This window comes from Hippocampus comes, unplaced genomic scaffold, assembly GCF_001891065.2.
Source record: "Hippocampus comes isolate QL1 unplaced genomic scaffold, H_comes_QL1_v1.1 scaffold104, whole genome shotgun sequence".
NCBI lineage: Eukaryota > Metazoa > Chordata > Actinopteri > Syngnathiformes > Syngnathidae > Hippocampus > Hippocampus comes.
In genome coordinates, this window is record NW_017806072.1 from 1,275,805 (window position 1) to 1,299,402 (window position 23,598).

The following is a 23,598-nucleotide window of genomic DNA, read 5'->3' on the forward strand; positions in this document are numbered from 1 at the left end:
CACACACACACACACACACACACAAATATATTACGAGCTCATTAAATGAAATGTACATGTCACACCATGTTACAAGCCTGTTATAAATTGTGTGCTAAGTGCATATTATTCAATCATCTGCTCTGAACGCCACAATTTTCCATCCGTGCTACTCAGCTGCCAACTAAGCAATCTTTCTGAGAAATTCAAGGGTGAGAAAGAAAGACTCGAGATGACACTGAATGAGTCCCGGGATCTGGCTGTGAGTAACGACACATCAATGTTGGTGGCAGGCTGCAAATGGAGGCCAGCCAGTGCGGTGGAGGAAGCAACCGCTGCTCTCAGACACGCCAACATAGTGGGACATGTCCAGTACGGAAGGGGAGGCTTGGGGCTAACACATAGGCAGCCTGCCTGGAGTACAGACACAGCAAAAGAACGGAGGAAATTAGTGGTTGCAGAACTGCACCGTCAGGATGAAGCAGTCAGGTGGGCCAAGGCAAGTTCCCTTGGTAAACAGGGACCGTGGACAAGGTGGGAGAGTGTGGAGAAGAGGGGGATCAGCTAGAAGGATTTGTGGAGCATGGAATCCAAACGAATCAGCTTTTTCATCCGAGCTACTAATAATGACGCAGGATGTGCTCTCTGCTCAAGGCCCGCATCGCTCAAGCCTCACCCAGCGACATTATACCTGGCGACATAACCAAGTCCTTAAGACCCATGCAGCCACCTTGGAAAACAAGCGGACTGCTTTCAAAGCCTTCCAATCAACAGCACAGAAGCTACCGCAGATCAACTTTGTTCACACAGGGGCAAAGGACGTCAGATGCAGCACCACTTTTATGCCACATGATCAGCTCCATGGGGCCTATGCTGGAAGATAAGATAGGTGGGTTGCAGAGGTTTTGTGGCAGTGTCTACCACCAGACTGCTTAGAAACCTGGGAATCAGAGGCCAGACCTTCCGCCACACCATCAAAGCGATGTCAGAGCGATGAGAGAAGTAGTCAGTGGCTTTGGATGAAGAGAAAAGAGTCAGGCTGGGCACCGGCTTGATTGAGTGTTTTCATGGTTACACTGCCAGAACCCGATCACCTCCGCCGGGCCTTACTCAGCCTTGCGTGCTTCGTGTTAGTAACTGAAATACTTGATAATGGCAGAGGTTTACTACTGAAGATGTATCCCCTGGAACACTTGTCCGGCCGGTGTTCCCAGCGGTACTCTACTGCAATAGGTGTTATCCCATACAATCTGCTTGTACTGGACCTGTAAGACTACTGCATTCCTAATTCTACTGTGTCAACTATAGAATCAAGTACATTGTCTTGTTATGCACTTCCCTAAAGGGATGCTATACATCTCATCCTGTGTTTCCTGAACCAGGGGCCAGTGTCCTTTTATTGGGTCACAGAGTTCCTAAGCAGATGTTTGACAAAAATGCCATTTTGAATATGGACAAAATGTAGTACATGCATACGTGCAAAATATGTGCTTTGAATTGATAGAATTTTTCACAATACATTTCGCAATGGAAAAATCCATTGTGCTAACCCAACAACAAAGGGTTTGAACAAAGCGCATGGGCACATGCTGTGATTTCTTTTTTTTTCCACTGCAAAGGGCTCCCTTGCATTGAAATTACGATTCAAGGACAACACAAAAGTGCTGAACAGCAAATCAATTCATTTATGCATTTCTAAACAAAAATCAAGTCACTCAAAGTGACTATTGAGGCCCAGTACTATGTTTGTTCTGCTTTATTATTCCAAATCTGGAAAAAATTATGAGGCATAGTCACGTTGCAGTATAGGCCATTTTAAGCAAAGCCTGGTGTTCGCGCAACTAAGCCCTGTCTGCTATCTGCTGGTGAGTGCTGATATGACAACTTAAACCTACAGTCAACCCCTGCATACCGGCGGTTCGGCACCCGTGGATTTGCATATTCGCAGTCTGTGTGAGGTCGCAGTGAGGCTTTTTTACCTTCATCAGATTAGAAACCATCACACAATACAACAAAAAAGTGTCTTATTCTCATGCACAATCCTAAATCAGTAACCATTATATGAACGTGCAAGAAGCTGCTATTTTTCAATGCAAAATATATCGACTGCAATGTTGCATAAAAATATGCTCACCATATCAATCAGATTCAAAGGACATACTGTCCTCTTTTTCACTGCTCATCATCATCATCATCTATCCATCTATTATCTTCATTATAATAGTTAGCCTGATTTTTACACAAGTCTACAAAGGCAAAATATTTGGTGTCTGTGTAAGTGTCACACAGTTCCTTGCAAGCTTTTAACTGTATTAAATCAATAGACAGTAACATTATGTGTTACTCTCAATGCTGCCAAGTACACAAACGCTTGACCTATAGGACTGACTTTAGCCAATGGTTAGTGGTTTTATTTCTCTTTGGGTTGCAAGATGACGCCACTGATGTTAAACGGCCCGTGCCGTTAAATGGTCAAGGCCGTGGCATGTCATAGCAGCACAGACCATTCGACCAGTGGAGAAATTTTGTTGTAGAACATCACCCGCTTTCACTTTTCTGGAATTCCGGACATTATTTGCTGCAGGAGGAGATCCCATGCAGCCGAAATTTTGGAATTGCAAAAAAAAAAAAAAAAAAAGATATATTAGACCAGGGGTGACCAACCAGTCAGAGACTAAAAGACATTTTTTTTACTGTGTTACTGCAAAGAGCCACATGCACTTTTTTGCCCAAAGATCGACTTTGGGAGAGACCAACCTCCCGCGATCGACCCGATCGCGCACGTGCAAGCATATGAACGAGCACACACACACACACACACACACACACACACACACACAGACCCACACGACCATGCACTCATGTACATCCACATATGCATGCACGGCACGACGAGCAACAGCCTGAGCGCCCGAACACCAATGAAACCTAAAGACACAAACACACAAATCTTCCCCCGCCCCCATTTCCTCCTCCCACCGCTCGCGGTCGACTTGGGACCAGTCTGCTGGCTCTTGGTCGATTGCAATCGACGTATTGGGCACCACTGCCTTAAAAACAGAGGTAATTCGCTGACTAGCTTAGCACTTAGCGCCGTTGTCTGCGCATGAGCGGTGATTCAGTCATCTGATTGGTTGCTCTCTATGTCAATCAAATAACGGGATTGATGGCAGGCTGACGTAGTATGTTCTGTGTATCAAGCGCCGTTGTTTTAATGGCAGCGCCATCGCCGAGGCATTTTCGACAATTGTGTGAAAGCCCGGGAGCCGCATTGAAACAGCCAAAGAGCCGCATGCGGCTCGTGAGCCTCGGGTTGGCCACCACTGTATTAGACCTTCAGGAGGAGATGGAGCTCAAAGCTGGTTAAATAAAAAAAGTGCCGGTAGATATGGAAAACAGTATAAAAAATAGTAGACACTTATCGTGGCTCTGTGTTCTTCTGGACATTATGTACACAGCAAAGCCACAACATGCTTTGAGGGCTAAAAGGAGATGAAGTTGCTTTAGTGCGAGCAAGCATGGGTAAGCATATTCTATTATTTCCAGCACCACAATTAGCTTGAAAGGCATGCGAAATTGGTGATTATTACCAGCTGAAATTAGGGAAAAAATGAAAGGACAAACAAGAATGGGAGTGTAATCTTGAATATGGTACAGATGAGGAGAATATTTTTGATTCATGATTAAGGATACATTCCCTTAGTTTTCTCTGGTCCAAATCGGTTGATTGGATTGTGATTGAATTACATGACATTACTTTCTTCTCTAATTGATCAGTGGTGGGCAGAAGAATGTAAACAGCACCAAATGTCGGTGTCTAGACAAGTACAACAGCACACACCATGGAATAATTATTTATATTCTTTGTTTAAAAGAAGATGAGCTGTTTCAGCATGTGTGACAAGTGGTGGCCGATTTTACTTCAAAATTATATCATGATGTTTCTTTCACAAGAGCGGCCCGATGGTCGAACAGTTAGCGCACTGGCCTCACAGTGCAGAGGTGCAGGGTTTGATTCCGGCTTCGGCCTTCCTGTGTGGAGTTTGCATGTTCTCCCCGAGGCCCTGAATCCTCATGTGAAGACGAAGAGGGAGAGCTGCACATGCTCTCCGACAGTGTTGTTAAGTGGTACGGAACGGCGCCTGTACATCCGAGTGTCAGTTTTGCAGCATTTAAAATTCTGATCACCAAGAAAAACACACCAGTAATATCGAAGAAGGTATGATATGGCACACCTCAAGACGACACAGTTATGCACACGTGCAAACCGGAAAACAGGTAATGAGACTTTCTGCGTCTGCTCCGATAACTAATTTAACTACACTTTGATGACATGGTGGTCATCAACTCCTCCATTTTTCCAAACCTCACGGGGGGCGTGGGCGTGCTGGAGCCTATCCCAGATGTCTTTGGGGGAGTAGGCGAGGTACACTCTGAACTTTCGCCACCGGAACTTGCGACAAAAAAAATACATAGAAATAGAAATACATAGAATACAGAGTATAAGATATATTCTTATGCACTAGCCTTCACATTAGGACACACACACACAGACATTGGCGGTTTTTATACAATAAATAATGCAATCACAGAGGGACACTGGTTTTAGAACAGGCGGCTCTTCCAATGAAGGAGGGACTGGCATTTATTTATAACCCATTATCTCGAGAGGGCAGTGGTCGCCTGACTTTCGGATTCCACAGGAGCGGATCTTTGTGTTTTAAAACAACACACAACGTTCTATTAAGTTATGGCAATCATAGTCAATGGAAGAGCAACACCAAAAAAATCAAAACTGAGTTGCAACGTCTACAGGCAGAAAGGGATGTGGAGGCAGCTAGAGCCAGACTGGAGGACTATAACATTGAAATGAGCTGGATGGGTGGAGTTTAGTCAGTAAAAAGCAAACAGGTGAGGCCCACACACTAACATCCATCCCTCTGCATCAGTTCCACATAAAACGCACAGCTTGATATTTAACAGACTTCCCATGCCCGAGCAAACAGTGTTTATTGGCAAACCAATCCATTTTATTGATTGGAAAGCATCTTTTATAGCGCTGATAGACCATAAAGGCATTTCTGCTGCAGAAAAATGTATTACTTGAAAAGGTACTGGTCACTAGTCCAGCTTGTAAATGCTTACAAGGAACTCTCTTTGGAGGTGATGAGCCAGCTTACCGAGACGCATGGAAAAAACTCAATCAGATATGGCCAGACATTCATTATACAAACAACATTTAAAAAGAAACTCCTGAGCTGGCCAAAATTACATGCCAAGGACACTGATGGAAGTTTACAGACTTCATAAATACTCTCTTGCTGTAAGCAAGTAATAAACGACTGTGAACAAAACCAAAGAGTGACTCAAAAAACGGCCCCACTGTGCAGTTGCGATATTGACATGACATGTTACAAAAGCCCAATTGGATGGCAAAGATTTTCCCTGTTTCTGTGATTTTACAGAATTTTTGTAGCTGGAATCAGGTTTTATGGCAAACCAGTCACCTCCATGCATGCTTTTCGTTTTTCAGAGCTGTACAGTGAAAAGGAAAATCTGCAGGAAAGTAAGACAACTAAGGCATTTGCCTTCCGCGTTCAAACAACTATACAGGACAAAGAAACTACTTACAGACCAAGTAGAAGACCTCTATGCGTGTCATGTCAAGACACACAAAACTTCGTAAAAAGGACTCTAAAGCAAAGAGGGACAGTGAAAGTCGATGGACTTTGATCAAAAAAGGTTGGGCATCCCCAATTTTGAGCTTTCCATTAGCCTGCTCTGCATGTTTTTGGAAAATGGGAGGAAACCGGAGTACCTGAACAAAACCCACACAGGCATGGGGGAGAACACGCAAACTCCACACATGAGTGGTATAATCAAGAAGTGACGCTGAAGAAGTCAAGGATGAAGGAATTTCAGGAGAGAGATGGTATATACTGCACCACACCATAGTATCTATCATCCAAAGAGGGCGGAAAAGCTCCACGTTGTCTCTGACTGTTGAGCAAAACATAAGAGCATGAGTTTAAACGAGCACCTGTTAACAGGACCAGATATGAAAAAACAACCTAACAGGCATCATCGTCCGCTTTCGGCTTCATCACATAGAAAAAAAAAGTTCCATCGATTCAAAGTACAAGCGCCTGGTTGTGACTATCTGCGCTTGTTATGGTGGAAAAATGGGAGACTTTAGTCCACAACCACAAGACCACAGGATGACTGTGCATATCTTTGGCGCCGGCTACACACATTTGTCGAAGACAATGAAACTATTTTAAACAATATACTAGCATGAGAGTGCATAACTAAAACCAAGCTAAAGAACCTTTCTTCCGATGAAACGCCAATGGGAGAGTGCTGAGCATCCATTGGAATATACAAAAGGATTGCTTCACAATCAACATCCCCCGGACAGATCAGCCTTCCACACGACATTGAAATATTAGCATCAGTATATGATCCCTCTGCGATTGGCTGGCAACCAGTTCAGGGTGTACCCCGCCTACTGCCTGAAGACAGCTGGGATCGGCTCCAGGATACGCGGATTAAAAAATTGATGGGTGGATAGATGGATATATGATAATTTATGATTTGTTGCTCCATGCCTTCTCAGTGCCAAAAAAATCTTGCAAGAAATGTGTAGTCAAGGTACCAACTGGGATTATCCCTTGCCTGAACACCTAAAACCACGGTGGGAGTGCTAGAGGCAAGACCTGAACAATTTACAGAAGGTACAGATAACCACTTTGGAAAAGTGACAAAAAGAGAGCTGCATTATTTCTCAGACTTTTAACCAGAATGTCTAATACAGTGCCTGTGTTCTTGTGCACTCAAAACACACTTTCGTGCTCCAAACATCCTCTTCAGTGCTTGTAATTGTGGCTCAAATCTAACATCACACTGTAGCCTCTGGCTAAAGCACGCAGAATGCCGGGGTTTGCGCCCTGATTTTTTTATTTGTATTTTGACATTTTATTGACCACGAATTTCCTTGATCAGGTGTCTATAGCAATATATGATACGTAGATATGATATATGAATGGCTGGTGGATGGCTTGGTCCGCACCAAGTTTAAGTGGTTTTGCATCATAGTTTGCAAGACAAAATTTGCATTGTGTGTCTCATAGAGTCACTGAGAAGCAAAACAGCGGCCGTGTACAACACGCTTATGTTACATACGTGCAAGACGTCGTAGGCGGAAGCAAAGCCGTTCGGTTGACGGCACGGGAAGATGTCAAAAGGATGAGAGCATTCCAGGTTACACCACAAAGTGAATCCCTGGCCTGTGATCGTAACACCGACCTTGCTCTTTGCCGAAGACACTCAGCGTGAAGCCGCATTAAGAACCGAAACACAGCAAAAATCAGTCCAATGCATGTTAATGTGACTTCCTAACATAGTATTAGCCCTGTGCCGATCTGGCATCTGGGACGCCTGACACCTTCGACACAGAAAGTCTGGCATGTCAAAATGCATTTTGTTTTTCCGCATAATATGACATGCCGTGCGTGGCCCCAGGATGTGTTCATAGACATTGACCAACAGTCTGATGGAGCGAAACGCCCGTCACTCCCTGACCACACCACCATGCTCTAGTTCTCTTTTTGTCCGAAATACAAACATCGGCATTCGCCAGGCGTGCGCACCATGCGCTTGTTGTACCTGCATAGCCAAGCTCCAGTGCGGACTCACACTTTTGACCCGCAGTCCTGCATGCCCACAAACTGTGTCCCTGCTGCCTGGACTGGAGTGTGGCCATTCGCCTGGTACAAGAAGACACAGAACGGTTTTATGACACCATTTCTGGTCATCTGACATAGCGACCGTCGTGAAAGACTGAAAAGTAGTCGTGTTTTGGTGAAGGCTAATGAAGGAAATATTTGTTTCTTCTCGAGGTGTCTTTATTTTAGTGTGAACATATCTGGGAGTGAGGGGGTTATTTTGTGCATTACATAGTACCTCACCGAAGACTATTGTTATCCGTAAAATGAGTTTTTAGTGAAGGTTCCCTAAAAAAAAAAAAAATGTAAAAATCTGAACTGCAGTCAAAACTATGCAATATGTGATAAACCCAAGGTTAGCTATGTAACCTAGGAAAATACTACCAGGCAAAACACAGATATGCCAACAAATGGTCTGAATTATGAGGAAGAAAACTGGATAAAGTAGTGATTGTGGTTCTGCTATGCCAAGGTTGTTCGCACCTCTCTGTCACTTAGCATCAAGCAGGATAGAAAATCGTTTTAAAAGGAACATTTAAAAGTGATTTAATTCTCAAAGGGAAATTGGATTTTGGAAAAAACAACTCTCCCACATCCAGAAGAAGGATGTCACAAATCAAAGCATGTTGCCTTAAGTTGATCTCCTTCGCAGCCTCGTTCCTTTACCGTTATAAATTTCGGGGTCTGCTTCTTTGCTGTCACTCCTGGCTTCCCATCATAAACAGGGCAACTCGCCATAAAGATGAGACTGATAAATTGGAAGAGGTCATCTGTTATTTGATCATTCGAGAAAAATCTTTCGGTGGAAATGGTGGCAGTGTCACTGTTTTTGGGTCCATGAGAGATCACAGCTGCTTTCCGCATTTACCTTTTTTTTTTTCTGACACAGATGATTTGGGTAAAAGTACACTCCACCTGGGATAGAAGCTAGCATCAAATCCCTGCTATTACATATAATTGGAACACATCCTGTCTCGAAGAATGATTATGTGAAAGGCTGAAGTGGACTTGCTGAATTGCCATTCCATCCAAAACACCCACATCACTGAGTAATATGTCTTTCCTTAAGCAAAAGTCAAACATATACAGAACAATACATTGTCATCTGAAAATGAAAAGAGCACCATTCGTTTTGTGGCTACAAATTGGATGATTACAAACGGCAAGTGCTCTGGTTGGAAGCATCCGCACCATTCATCCAACAGAGCCAATCTTGTTTCATCATCACCAAGGAGGCCTGAGGAGGTGTCTGCCCAAATCTGCCTCCCTCCTCAAACCGTCTTCACATTATCCCATCTTCCAGCCACCAGTTTCCGCCCTCATCAGCGGGATTCGGTACCCCCTCCGCTCATGCCTCCTGGCTCTTCATGACTGTCAAAGCTATTAAAGGCTCCTGAATCCATTACAAACCCATAGACACTATGGACTTGTGTGGGCTGGTTAAGCTGACACATGGAAGCAATTATTGCACAAAAACATAAATGATCTGTATAAACAACCAAAAATATGAATAAACAAGGGCTATGCATATCCAAATAATTTCACCCAACACAATCGAAGACTTCAAATGCCTCATTGTAAATCTCAGAGCGGAAGCCCTGAATAATAATGACCCATATTACTAACCATTTATTCAAATATACACTACAATTACTATTTGTTTAAAGTGTAAATGCTGTACTAATGCCAATACCTATGAGAGGATACATCGCGATACTTTTCGAGTTCAAAGCATGGATCAATGTTCGTCTACCACATCTGATTCAATAAACTAGCCTGTCAGCTATGAGGTCCCTACAGTCAAGGCTGAAAAAGAACCTGAAACCCGAGTTGAATAGCTGACGATTGCAGATAACACTTTGAATTACGTTTGGAAATATCTCATCGTTGTATGTAAAATATGGCTTCTAATTGAGTTACTTTGGGAAAAATAAAATCAAGCAAGTCACTAAAAGAGTATGTCAAATCATGGCATTGTTTCAGCATGTCAAAAGTCCAGTCATAAAAATCTTCCTCGGCACAACATTGGCCCGACTATAAAAACTAAATTCCAATGAAGTTGAGACGTTGTGTTGAAAATATATCAAAACAAAATACAATGATTTGCAAATCGTGCTCAGCCAACATTTATTGTTTTTAGAAAATACTGGGGAATTACTTGAACAATTTTCATTTGCTTTGTAAATGTGCCAGTCCGGAATGCTAAATTACTTTTGTGGGTTAATGCTTTGGAAATCCCGACAATTACCTGTTTGAGAAGGGTCATGTCAATGTTGTTTTTAGTCAGTTGAAGTTTTGTGAACCACTTCCAGAATCTCTGTGTCCTTCACATCCTTAAGGCACATTGAGTGAGGATTTCTCTCCACCAATCCACTCATATAGTCAACATATCGTTGCGAGTTTGGATTTGGATTTTTTTTTTTTTTGCAAGTTCAGGGCCAACATTTACAAAGAATTCACTGAAGGTACTCGCTACCTCTTCCATAATATAGTTTTCAATGTTATCCACCCCAAAATATTTGGGGAAGCTATATTGTTTCGTGCTGTCCTTTATCAGATCATTTAGTAACCTCTAAATTCCTTTCATGTTATTTGTATTATCATCTAATTTCTTCTTATCATATTCACTTTTACTACTACATGCTCTCTGCGTGTCCAGGGTGTCCTGGGACTGGTGTACCTGTCTGGAGTCAGCTAGGAGAGTCTTCAGCTCACCCACGACTCTTTTGAGGATAAGATAAAGTATTAGAAAGTCGATGGCTGGTTGATGGTGACAGCCACCTTTTAAACAAAACAATCATTAGAATAGAATAGTTTGCAAACAAAACGTTTGTTTACAGTGTCATCACCAGGAAAAAAAAAAGGCATATGCTACGTACAGGGGAAAGTTCTGTAATTGCTAAGTAATTGTGGAGAAATGTTAGTCTCGTCGAATGAAAAAAACAAAACAAAACAAAGAGTGAGGCACTGTGTGTGTGTTGGGTCTATCTACCCACTTATCATCATGTGACCAAGAAGAGCTAAACCAGATGGTGGAGAATTACCTTCCAGATCGCGCTTCCTTGACTGTTTCTTCATAATTCACACCTTTAACAAACAACTCAAATGTAGTATGTTCACAAGATTAAACAAGTCAGCCATAACTAACCCATAAAACCATCTGGCTGACTTTGCGCCGGCCTCACAACAAACGGACTCAAAGCGAGTTCACTCGGTGCAAGTGAGGAGTTTTGTCCTACTCCTCCTTGTTTACGTCTGATTTCTCCCAGGGCCTTTTCAGGAAGGCTGCCAGCCACGCTCACTTCATCATGGTGCTCAGCAGCGACAACGTCCAACGTGGGTGTCTCCTGATCTTGTCTCATCGTCTCTAATTGCGCTAAGCTTTGGCTCGGCCAATGGACAGCTGGGCACAACAACCTTCACCTTAATCACAGAGGTTACGTCTTGCAAAGCTGAGTCATGCTTGCAGGATGCACCCATGAAAATAAACTACTCTTGTCCTGCCGAGTGCAAAGCCCATTAGCAGTTGAGCTTGTTTTTGTTTTTTTTCCTCCCTCTAGTCCAGGGGTGTCAAACTCATTTCACATTGTGGGCCACATACGGCCTCGGTCGATGTCAAGTGGGCCGGACCATTACACCATACTAACTAACATTATACCATACTCTGCTATGAACAACCAAAATATCATGTCTTTCCTTTATTTTGGTATAAAGAAGCACAAGAACATTGGGAAAATTTTGAAATTTAATCAACATACCTTTTACGAAACATTTGACAAAATGACTCTCTGTTTCAATTGGCTGTCTAAATCTGCTAATAGGTCCGAAATGCTCTCTGGTATTCCTCGTCAGTCTCATATTGGCAAAAGCTTGTTGGTTCTCGGATTATACAAGTTCAGCCGCCTTCATCATGCATCGTTTCACAAAGTCACCGTTGGAACATGGCTTTGATGCTAATGCTATTTCTCTAGCAATTAAGTAGCTGGCTTTTACTGCTGTGTTGGGTCTGTCTCAGTGACAGACTGAGACTGCTGTTGTCTTCTTCTCTGATCAAAACAGTGTTCCCCTCGCGGATGATCCATGAATTGCAGCTTATTAAAAATATTCATTCCGTGTCTTTTATGTATTCTTTCAGTTTTAAATTATCCTGCGGGCCTGATCGAACCTCCTTGGGGGCCAGTTCTGGCCTGCGGGCCGTATGTTTGACACCCCTGCTCTTGTCTATTCTCTCCTTTGTTCACTTACAGTCTGGCATGACATCACATATATGACCTGACATATACAAACATGTAAATATAACAGCACAACAGATTCTTTTGGAAGCAAGTATTCTATTAGATGGATTTTGCTATGCACCTTATTCAACCCTTGACTTTAAAAGGATTTGTTGATATTCACAATTTTTAATACACTCTGGACCTCACTGGGGGACATGAAATAGTATGACTGGCTGCTGATGAGAGATAATGAGGTACGGGTCCCAATTGCAACCCACCAACTAACGTGCAGAAGCTGAAAACACATGTCACCACACAGATGTTCAATTGGATTTAGGCCTACATTCTGAATTTATGGAAAGAAAAAATCTTTCCAAAGCTGTTTTTTGGAACTTTTGGCCAAGTTAGTATGGTTAGTTCCATCAGGTCTTACCACATTTTTTCATGTTTTCTCGACACCTGATGAATTTATGTTTTGCTTGTTTTTTTTTTTTTTTTGGGGGGGGGGGGATAAAAAAACTGGCAAAAAAGGCTTCTAAAAGGATGGGTGTATTCCAAACTTCCATCCATCAATCCCTTTTCTGATCCACTTTATCCTCACTAGGGGTGCGGGGCATGCTGGTGCCTATCCCAGCAGTCTTTGGGCAGTAGGTGGGGGACACCCTGAACCGGTTGCCAGTCAATCGCAGGGCACACAGAGACGAACAACCATCCGTGCTCACACTCACACTTACGGACAACTTAGAGGACAATCAACCTGCCATGCATGTTTTTGGAATGTGGGAGGAAACCGGAGTTCCCGGAGAAAACCCACACAGGCACGGGGAGAACATGCAAACTCCACACAGGGAGGCCGGAGCCGGGATCGAACTGTGAAGTCGATGCGCTAACCACTCGACCACCAGGCTCTCGTATTTCAAACTTTTTTTTATCAATTATTTCATGAACGAGCCATTCATGAAACAAATTAGATTTTGTCATTCATAGTGGCAAAATCAAAATGATAAAAGGGATGGTGGATATACGTAACACTGGACTACAAAAGCATATTTCCCTGGTGGAGCTAATCAGCAGCCATCACTAAATTATATTCGGTAATTTGTAGTCAAGGAGTTAAGTGAAAATTAAGTTGACATTAAACTGTCCTCCTCTCTGGACTACAAGTTTTCCCATTCAAAGATTATCCAATTAGATCTGTAACGCAAGTTCAATATTAGAAGAGAGTCAAAGTCTCCCCCAAACTCGACATCTGCCGTCATCAATCACAGACTCCTTATGCGACCTGGACATGAGGGTGCATGTCTCATACAAACTCAAAAGTACATCTCTCTTCCTCTACCCTGAATGTGAACAGTCCGGTGAAATAATCATCCGCGCAGCTGAAATCTATCCAGTTTCTCAAGCCAGAGAGCTAACAAGGCTTTTCTGTTTCGTGCTCTCTGGTGACTCTGGTGGCAGAATGTCTTGTACGGACTGGGCTTGGCCTCAGATGCTGTGCTCGTAACACAAGGACACAACCCCACAATCAGACAAGGAGGTTCGGCAGCGTGTTTCACGTTGTGAAGTCCCACAAAGAGTCCAAAACACAATAAATCTTTACATGTATCTCCACTCGGGCACACTCACAACAACATAAATCAACACGCACACACTGACACTGGTGAATCCCGATTGGCGGAACGTAAACCAAGATGGTGGGGAGGGGGATGAAATGTTAGACTGTGGTGATTAACCACCACAAAAGCCACAGAGTCCTAGTTACCAAAAATCGGTGCAATCTGACCAGGGGAAAATACATTTTTAGATCAGCCATTTATAACCCCCGACAAACAACTTATACTGCATGCCACATCTGGCAGAAACATATTTATAGTGGCAACAAAAATCCGAGCATTTAAATCAAGCGCAGCCTTTTCTCAGAGTGGCGTTTTCTTTCATCACATAAGCACATAAGAGCTTTCTGGCGTTAACAAACAAGCAGTCGTTCTCCCATGGAATTAGACGTGGACTCAGTCCAAACTAGATGATCTCGTTCGGTCCCTAATGTCTCTGAAAACAAAAGAGCCATTCTGGCTTGTTCAAACTCAATAGAGTGTGAACAAAATGACTTTGTGTGATACAGTTACTCATGTCTCCGATGGGAAGTGAAAAGAAAGCTGCAACAATGCCTGTGTGAGATTATCCTTACACTGTTACATATTTACACCTGTGTTAAGGATCTGGATTTTTCAGTGAAATGCAACCTGACATTTGCCAAGGAACATTCCTCGATAAGGATGGAGAAAAAACGGAGGCAAAGGACGCAGTGCCAGGTACTGTTTGTCAAGCATTTATACGAGCAGGTCGGTGCAAGTGAAAACAAAAAAAAAAAAAAACTAAAATTTAAAAAAGCTGCTAACGGAGCCTGCTCTTCATTATTATTCAAGAAATGCATGAAACCTTCACAGGAATGAATTACGCAGTCTCCCTTCACGCCAAAGTAGATCAGATCAACTTTCTTGCAGCTTCGATTCAACTGACACTGCTCTCTCTATCTCAGCGACTCCCAGTGCAATCCATTAGTCCACGGGGCATTCAACAAAGGGTAAAACACTCCCTTTCCTAACATATTACCTTGCTGTTGGACAAATACATCTGGTGAGGAGGTTTTATGTGAGAAAAGATGTTATGTTTACGGCCTCCTAGTAACAGCTAAATTAGTTCCCCATTTGGTGTAGCATAGACCCATGATCTGACAAAAAACAGGGGGTCCTCGCTTTATGAAGGAATTCTGCTCCTCCGGCAGCAACATGACTCAATTTTTTTTTTTTTTTTTTTTTTTACAAAACTCGGTATTTGCCATAGTCGATCACTAATGCGGTAGTAAAAGCATAAGTACGGTAAATATTTGCATGAAAAAGAAAAAAAAACTTTTGGGACATAACCGTAAAACTATCAAATGAAAAACTGAGTCTCCGTAACATGTTCTGACATATTTGTACGTCGCTGCGCAAAACAGTTCATTCGACGCCATAAGTCACCTCTAAACCATAAAAAGTGTGGTGAGCATCGTAACCCGAGGGATCTCTGTAATAATTTTTAAATAAATCCGCTTAGCATGTGCCAGCTTGGTGGTCAAGTGGTTAGCATGTCTGCCTCCCAGTTCTGAGGTTCGAGGTTTGGATCTTGGTGACTTCGAGTGTAAGGTTTCAATGTTCTCACCAAGATTGCGTGCTGGGTTTTCTTCGGGTACTCTGACTTTCTTTGACATTACATTACATGTTTGGTTGATTGAAGAATCTAAATTGGAGGTCAGCAACATTTTTGACTGGTTTATTAACAACGTAGGAAACATAAATATCAATATGCAGCCCATTATTTCTATAAATCTCTCTATAAAGTGTGTACATTTTTTAATGATCACTTCTACTACATACCAAGGAAATCACAATGTCCTATCACTGGTGAGTTATGTTTAGAACACATCCATGGGCGAGTAGACTCCAGCTCACCTCTGGTCCTAATGAAGACCGTGATAGAAGAAATGGAAGGACGGATGCTTAGATCACACAGTGTAAACTTTACACTGTAAAGTGTCAATTATTAAGTCTGAATGCTGAGTAGGAGCAGACGAGGTGAACAACAGAACTGGACATGTTACAAGAGAAGCAAAAGTACGGTAGTAGTGGGCATTTTGGTGATACTCGCAGCACCTCGGGGCAGTGCATGCCACATGTCTACGAGTTACAGTTACAGTAGTTTACCAATCAGGTTTAATTCGGTAATAGTGGGACAAAAGTGGCACAAGTTAATTGGTGAGGAAAAAGACAGTAGTAGCATGTCACTGTTAAGATGTAAATGTTGAAACGGTTCCCCGTACATTTAAGGCAATTTTTGTTTCTGTTTTGATAAGATTGTCATTGCTGTGCAGGTGCACACTAAATAAAGTGTGCTGAATTTACTCAATTTGTGTTTCTTCAGGTGGTTCCACAACATAAAATCATCCGTTTCCAGACATATTTTTTTTCAAGTAGACAATACATCAAAATGTATCTGGAACTGGTTGCAGAAAATAAAATCATCTGGATCCAGATTCATCTTTTTAAGAAGATATATTCTCTACTGATACAAATACAATGGAGTAAATTCAACCAAAATTCTTTTCAGTGTACTAATAAAATAAAAATACTGTTCCTAGGCTAATTCATTCAAGGCCGTTGACCTAAGATGAGCCCTGTGAGCTGCATTTGCATAGCAAACAGCAACAACACCATTGAACTTGACTGCATTGCAAGCTTTCAAAAGAAAGCTAAACAACTGCGAGCAGGAAGACATGGAGCATCTGTGAGCTGGTTACACACGACGTCATCATGTCTCAAGTTCATCTTCATCCTCTCCAGCAGCGTCACACACACCCGCGCGCGCGCAGACACACACACACACACACACACACACACACACACACACACACACACACACACACACACACACACAAACACACACACACGCAGACGCACACGCACACGTGCACGCACACGACTTTGTGAACAAGACAAACAACTGCGACGTCTTTTGTCGTTCTAACTCTTTCTCTCACTTTTTTTTTATTTTACTTACGTTGGTTGCTAAAATTAAAGATGTCCACTCCAAGGTCTGTGCTGCCAGCTTGAGCGGTGTGTGTTTCTGGTTGTGTTTGCACCCCTCCTCTCTCGCACATCTGGTCCCTAAAACGCGAGAGGACCTCCCCTCTCAATTCTCCACTCCACTCCAAGAAACTCCCTTCAGAATGGAATTATCAGTCGCATTTCGAAAGTTTCACATAAACACCAACGAGGCGTCAAAGTGTTCCTTCCTGCTCGTTGGTCCCCAGGTGACATCAAGAGGAAGTTGGGACTCTTGAGCGCTCGTGCGCGCTCTCCGCTTTCAGACACGTGATTCGCCTGAGACTGGATGCCGCACTACTGCTGTGCTCATGACATCACCCACGGTGCGCATATACATCACGGGCAATGTGCTTGCGTCAAAACAGAATAACGCTGACGTGCATGCGAAGAATATGAGAGTGGTGGGAAGTAGCGTAAAAACAAATGCATGGACTGTTAATACACTAAAGTAAGTTTATGAGGTTTATGAACCCACTTTACAGAAGTAAAGCCGACGTTTTACGACACTCTAATTTCATGCATTTGAAAACAGATACGCGCATACTAAAGTACCTCTTGTCAAAATAGGCGTATTACACTCTCAACTTCCACTGATGGTGTCACAGTTTTTTTACGTGTAGATACAGAGGTATTGTATTCTGCGGTTGAAATCTTGATTGACTGATACGTAAGGGATTCGTAAGAAAAACGGATTTGGAGAATCAAGGTAGTCCCCATCAACGATCATTTAAGTGATGTTTTTAAAAGTTATCGGCTAGACGAATAATCGAATGATTTGTGAAAAATATTTTCCCACCCAAAAAACTACAAACTTATTTTTCTGGATAGGAACAAACAACGCAGTTAAAGATAGATATCTGCAGCATCTGCACAAAGGGCTTGGATTAGATAGATCAGGGGTGCTCACCCGTTTTTGACCAAACTTTTCAATCAAACAACCTCCCGCGATCGACCCGTTACCGCACACACGCGCACACGCACGCACTTACACACGCATGCCCTGATGAGCAACACGAAACAGAAAAATAAAGTAGACACAAAAGTTTGTGAGTTTGTGAAAGTCAAATAATTGCCTACCTGAGCAGAGACCTGACGCGGAGGCATGGGACGCACTTTTGTAGCGTGTTCACGATAGTAGCTCACGTGTACCGTTTTAAAATGCTTCTCCCGGCACTCCAGATTCCCATTCTTTGCCAGTGCCCTCAGTGAATTGCACATGACACAAACTCCGATTGAGAATAATTATAACTATAAAAGCTATTGCGCAACAGCTCTGATCGCAAACTGCAATTCCAGACTGCTGACCGCGATCAACTTCCGGTGATACAGGTCAGGCGTCACCGTAGGTTAAAGGTGATCTGCTTTTTTATTTAATTTTACTTTTGAAATAGGATGTTATGGGTGCAGCGTCCACTAACATAAACATACGGTATATAATATTAATAACACGCACAGAGACACACAAATGTCATTTTTTTAATCGCGGTTGACGTATTGGGCACCCTGAGCTGAGAGAGAGAGAGAGAGAGAGAGAGAGAGAGAGAGAGAGAGAGAGAGAGAGAGAGGAGAAGAGTCAACATTTAAAAACTGAGGTGACACTCTGGAATTACCTGCCGAGTCGTAATTACATTTTCAATAAACTGAACTTTCATTCAAGACACCTCACAGATTTGTGACTCGTTGAAACAACGTTGAGACCTTGAGTTTGACACTTGTGATCTACATCATACGTTCCGCCCATAGAACTTTAAACACACACACACACACACACACACACACACACACACACACACACACACACACACGCACACACACACACACGCACACACACACACACACACACACACACACACACACATTTAATGTACCATATTTTCACAATCATAAGGCGCATTTACAAGCCTTGAATTTTCACAAAAATGGACGAGGCACCTATTAATGCTTATCCTTCTGTGTGCAACGAGTTCCAAAATCTATGAATGTTGCTATGTGACTTGGATACACGCTCCACTTGACTGACTGATGTTGTGCCGGTGCACTGCTTACATAGAGGAAAGGCGGATGTGACTGAGGACATGCGGTTGTTAAAGGGGGAAGAGTGGACATGAAAGAGGATGCTAAAGGCACACCCCCAGTCAGTGAATATCGTTCCGTTATGTGCATTGTGCAAAAAAACATCAGTTTGGGTCAAGAGACGGGATGGTTTTTCCAAGCCTCACCACCACGGTTGATCTGTGACTCCATGCGCGTCCATGTGAAAAGTCAAGTGCAGCAAATGAATTCGGAGCCATCGTTAATGGAAGCTTGACACAGGAATTCCAACCGCTGGACATCGGTATAAACAGAGCGTTCAAAGTGAAGTTGCTACGCTGAGATGTGGACAAATGGCGGTCAGGAGGGGCGGGGAATAGGATTTTAGAGGTAACAGAAATGAGGATGTTAAAAAGAATTAAAGGAGTGACACCAAAGAATAAGGACAGATGTGACAACATCAGGATGGAACTGTGGGCCAATATCAATTGGAATCTAAATATGAGATGGTAAAGGAGACTAGAATGAGGTGGTATAAACATGTGATGAAAATGGAGGATGATGAACCTGTTCAGGAAGCTAAGATCAAGAGGAAGGACGGAAACATAATTTACATCAGGATTTGCTCAACATCAAAAGGAAAGCGGCGGATGCTCACAACAGTTTCTGGAGGTCGCCGGCCCTGTAGTTTAGTGGTAAAAGGTTTTGGAAAAAGAGAAATCTGTACTTCTTAAGTGCAGGGTGTATATTTGCCATCTCTGATATTATGATCGCAAAAACATTTATCAAGACACAAATAAAGAACTGAAATTCTGTAGGCTGGTAAAAGACTACTCAGTCTTTACTTGAAATGTTAACAGTGGCACTAATTTACATAATTGTCAATCTAACCAAATTTCTCTCTCCAAGGTTGGGCAGAATGGCTCCTCAGTTTCATCTGCCATTCTACAGCGAAGGCCGGTGGAAGGAGCACTATCATATCAAATGATAAGCAGAGCTTCAGCGTCAGCACGACTACAGCTAGGCATTAACTTACAGTGTTGCCATCATCAGCTTGTGCTAAAACTTGGCATATTTGTTCACATTGGTTTTACATATTGCCAGATTTTTTTCCCTCAATTATTTTAATATCCTTTCTGTGGAAAACGCATATGAAAATGTTTACCTGCATTTTTTGGAAGAATTTTTATGGTTTTATTTTTTTTTTCCCCCAATGCGTTTCATTTGTGTCAATCACAGATACGGATTTTCTCTATTAACAGCTCGGAATAGCAAGGGTCCGCTGTATACGTTACGTATCATGGCAGCTTTGTATATGTGCCAATCGTATGTGGTCTGGATGTAAGGGGGTGAACATTTCCAGCTCTAGAAGGAGTCTCGGTTCTCCAGAAGTCACCAATGAAACCACAAAAATTGATTTTCTTATTGTTAAAAAAAACAAATGTGAACGGAAACGTAAAATAAATGTTGGCAACACTGAGCAGGCTTCTTTCATTGCATGTCCTTGGAAAAAAGAGCAACAGCATACAGCCTTCTCTCCAGGATTATACTTGGCAAGTTTATTCATACATTCTATTTAAACAAATGTATCACTACTCTGTATCAAGTAAATAAAATGAAATAAAATTACAAACAACAATAAGGATGGTGCACTGCCACTCATGCAGTGTTAACACGTATGTTTGATATTTTAACCAGCCTCCACAAACTGTTTACATCCATGTTTAGTAAATAAAATTTACAGATCAAAATAGTTTAGATAACAATAAAGAAATACACTAAAATCGCTTCAGATTCAGGTAGCTTCTCAGAGTAACAAATAAGATCTCCCCTGCGAATTGTTGCCCTCTATAGCAACACCTGTTCAATCCTGCTTGTACGCCCAAACCAAAATTGTGTTCTTTCATTGGTGCAGCTGAAATGAAAGACAGAGAGGGTATTCAATCATGTCCTAGATCAAAACAGAACATGGTTAAAAAAAAAAGAAAAATGAAAAAACAAATAAAACATCATCTCTAAGTGCAGTCGTCAGTCCTCAACTTTCAAGCAACCATGAGGTGGCTCCATTCACACAGCTAAGGTGCTCTTGAGCAAGGCTTTTAAATCCAGTATCTTCTCATGCCACTGGAAAACTGGAGTCTGCTTCAGTGTGTGATTAATTCTGAATGCTGTGCTCATTACAGTTAAATGCGGTAGGTAAGGTGAAAGTAACAGCCTATCAATAAAATATATGTCTGAAAATAATAATTTTCGCAAGATGAATCATTGACGGTATCCGCACTATTTAGACCCCTTGAATCTTGATATTTTATATTTATATTTATGAATATTCTTTCTGTCTTCTACTTTCTCCCTTTGATAATTTTGCTGCTGTAAATTGGGAATTTCTCCATTGTGAGACAAATAAAGGTTTTCTTATTCTTATTTTACTTAACATGATTAAAATTGTATTGTTTTATGTCAGAAAAATATGCCGTAGAACAAGAATCTGACATGCTGAGACAACGCTCCAAGATGTAGTGTTGTTTAATAAATAAATACAGCCACAGAAACAGAATCTTGATAATTTGCAACCACATAGCAGGGAGAGCAAGAGAACAGAGATGTCTTGGAAAGCTACATTTGCATGTCTTGCACGTAGTACTTTGACTGAAAGGATTGCATGACGAGGTCCAATTTAAACACTGCAGTCCTGGTGTAATCTCACTCTTCATATAAATCAGACCAATCTTGGCTCTGTCAGCAGTTTATGATTGTTGTGTCCAGTGATCTTTATGAATCCCAAGATAATGCTTCCTTCCAAATGGTTTGATGGCAGGTGAGCAGCAACCACGGCGTGCTGCTTATGCACATATTAAATCAGACCAGTGCTGAGAAGGAAAATATACACACAGTATGAACAAAACTATTGGGACTACACATGTAAGTGAAATACTGTAACTATGGGAGGTGGTCCCCCTTTTGCAGCTACAGCAACTTTATAAAAAATTTGGAGTACATGTGTGGGAATTATTGTGCATTCACCTAGAGCGGGGGTCGGCAACCTGCGGCTCCAGAGCCGCATGTGGCTCTTTAGCGCCGCCCTAGTGGCTCCCTGGAGCTTTTCAAAAAAGTTTGAAAATGGAAAAAGATGGGAGAAGGAAATATATTTTAATATGGTTTCTGTAGGAGGACAACATGACACAAACATTCTTAATGTTTTATAATGCTGTAAAAATGTGTAGAATAAATATTGAATTTCAACATTTCTGTCAACGAAGATTTGCATCACAGCCTGCGACACGTTTCTATTAGCAGGGTGGGGTACCAGACAGGTGGCTGTTATTTAAAAAAAAAAAAAACGGCGTTTCATGTTCAATTCACAGAGGGTACTGGCAGACAATGGGAATCTGGAGGGCAGAGAATTATGTGAGCTACGATAGTTAACACGCTGCAAAAGTGCGCCCCATGCCTCGGCATGCGTGTGTAAGTGTGTGTGTATGCGCGCGTGCGGTAACGGGTCAATCTTGGGAGGCTGGTTGATCGAAAAGTAGATCTTCGGTCAAAAAAGGTTGGGCACCCCTGCACTACAGGATGCACTGCAGGGGAAAAAAACATTTAATCATGAAGGCTCATTGTGTATTTGTAGCAAACGTAGTCATTTTGATTGTAGGCTAATGTAGCTAATATAGATACACACAACATGTGTTTCCTTCATTATTAGGCTTTTAATTTTTTGCGGCTCCAGACATATTTGTTTTTTGTGTCCAATATGGCTCTTTCAACATTTTGGGTTGCCGACCCGACCCAGAGGAACATTTGTGATTTGTTAGGTCATTGATATTGGCCATGAGGGCCATCTAGGTCAGTGGGGTCAGGGCTTCAGTGTATTTTTTTTCCCACAAAACTGGTAGCACACAATTGGTAAAATGAAGGGGGACAGTCGTCCAAGACCTGACTGATTGATTTCTCCTCTCCGACGCCTTTTGGTTACAACCGTTAAACAGTGGAGCTTTCTGTACCGTCCACTTGCTGACTGATTGTCGCGTGATGTTGTGGCAGCACCTCCATCGCTGGATGGTTCCGCTAAGACTTCAATCACACAAAGTTGTGCTGCTCATCCCACAAAGGTCTGAAATAAAAAGGATTTACTTCTTGATTCTTTCCAGTGAACTGAATACCCCTGCCAAGGATTTTTCAATCGAGAAATAGCGAGATCGACCAAAGACAAAGTGCAGAACATTCTGCTTTGTTTATTCATGTGTCAGTCAGGACACTCCTTCCTAAACATGGTTTTCTTCTATCAATGCTTTTGTTTCTGTTTCCAGCAGGTTATCTTCGAGACAGTCTGAGAGAGGGTCCGTTGCTAAGAAAACCACTGCAAGACCTGGATGGAACCCAGGGTTGTAAAAGTGAAGAGAAGAGCCTGCGCCGAGAGCAAGAGACAGTGATCATTGGGAGGAGGCATTTGAAATGAGCGATGTCAGGATTGTTTTTTTAGGATGCACGTTGCAGTTGATCCCCTCCCAAGCTCTTGACCAGCTTAGCGAAAGACTTTAAAAGGGGAGTAAATGGGGTGTAACACTCAAGCAGGAAGAGAGTGAGAGTTGCATAGCAGCGCAGTTATATAAGAGAAGGAGTGAGGGAAACGGACAAGATGAAGTGGCCGTGTCGAGAGGTCAGAGACAGCAACAACACACTGAGGGAGAAACAAGAGGAAGCAGTCAAGACTTCAGACATGGATGTTGTTTTATCAAGTTCACTTTGTCGCCTGCTTCTTTCTCCTATTCCAAAATACACGATGACATCACACCAAGCATGGGAAACTTCTCCAAAAGCCATACACAGCCTCAACAATATCTCACCGATATCTTCTTTGCGTGCTGCCTTTCAAAGAAATTCATCTTCTGAGAATCAGCCGCCCGACCCGTAATACACGAGCACAAAGTGGATGGAAGAAACTTGCCGGGCTGGCTGACAACATAGAAGCCTTGTAACCATGATAAATATTTACCAAAAAGGCAA

General features: G+C 42.3%; 1 protein-coding gene across 1 annotated transcript in view; it reads right to left on the minus strand.

The window, feature by feature from the left end:
- Nucleotides 1–16,786, minus strand: part of znf469 (zinc finger protein 469) — a 219,954-nt gene extending 203,168 nt beyond the window's left edge. The window contains exon 1 of the mRNA XM_019894127.1: nt 16,517–16,786. The gene's annotated coding sequence lies outside the window, so the exon portion shown is untranslated. The remainder of the gene's footprint in view (nt 1–16,516) is intronic.
- Nucleotides 16,787–23,598: the final 6,812 nt, after the last annotated feature.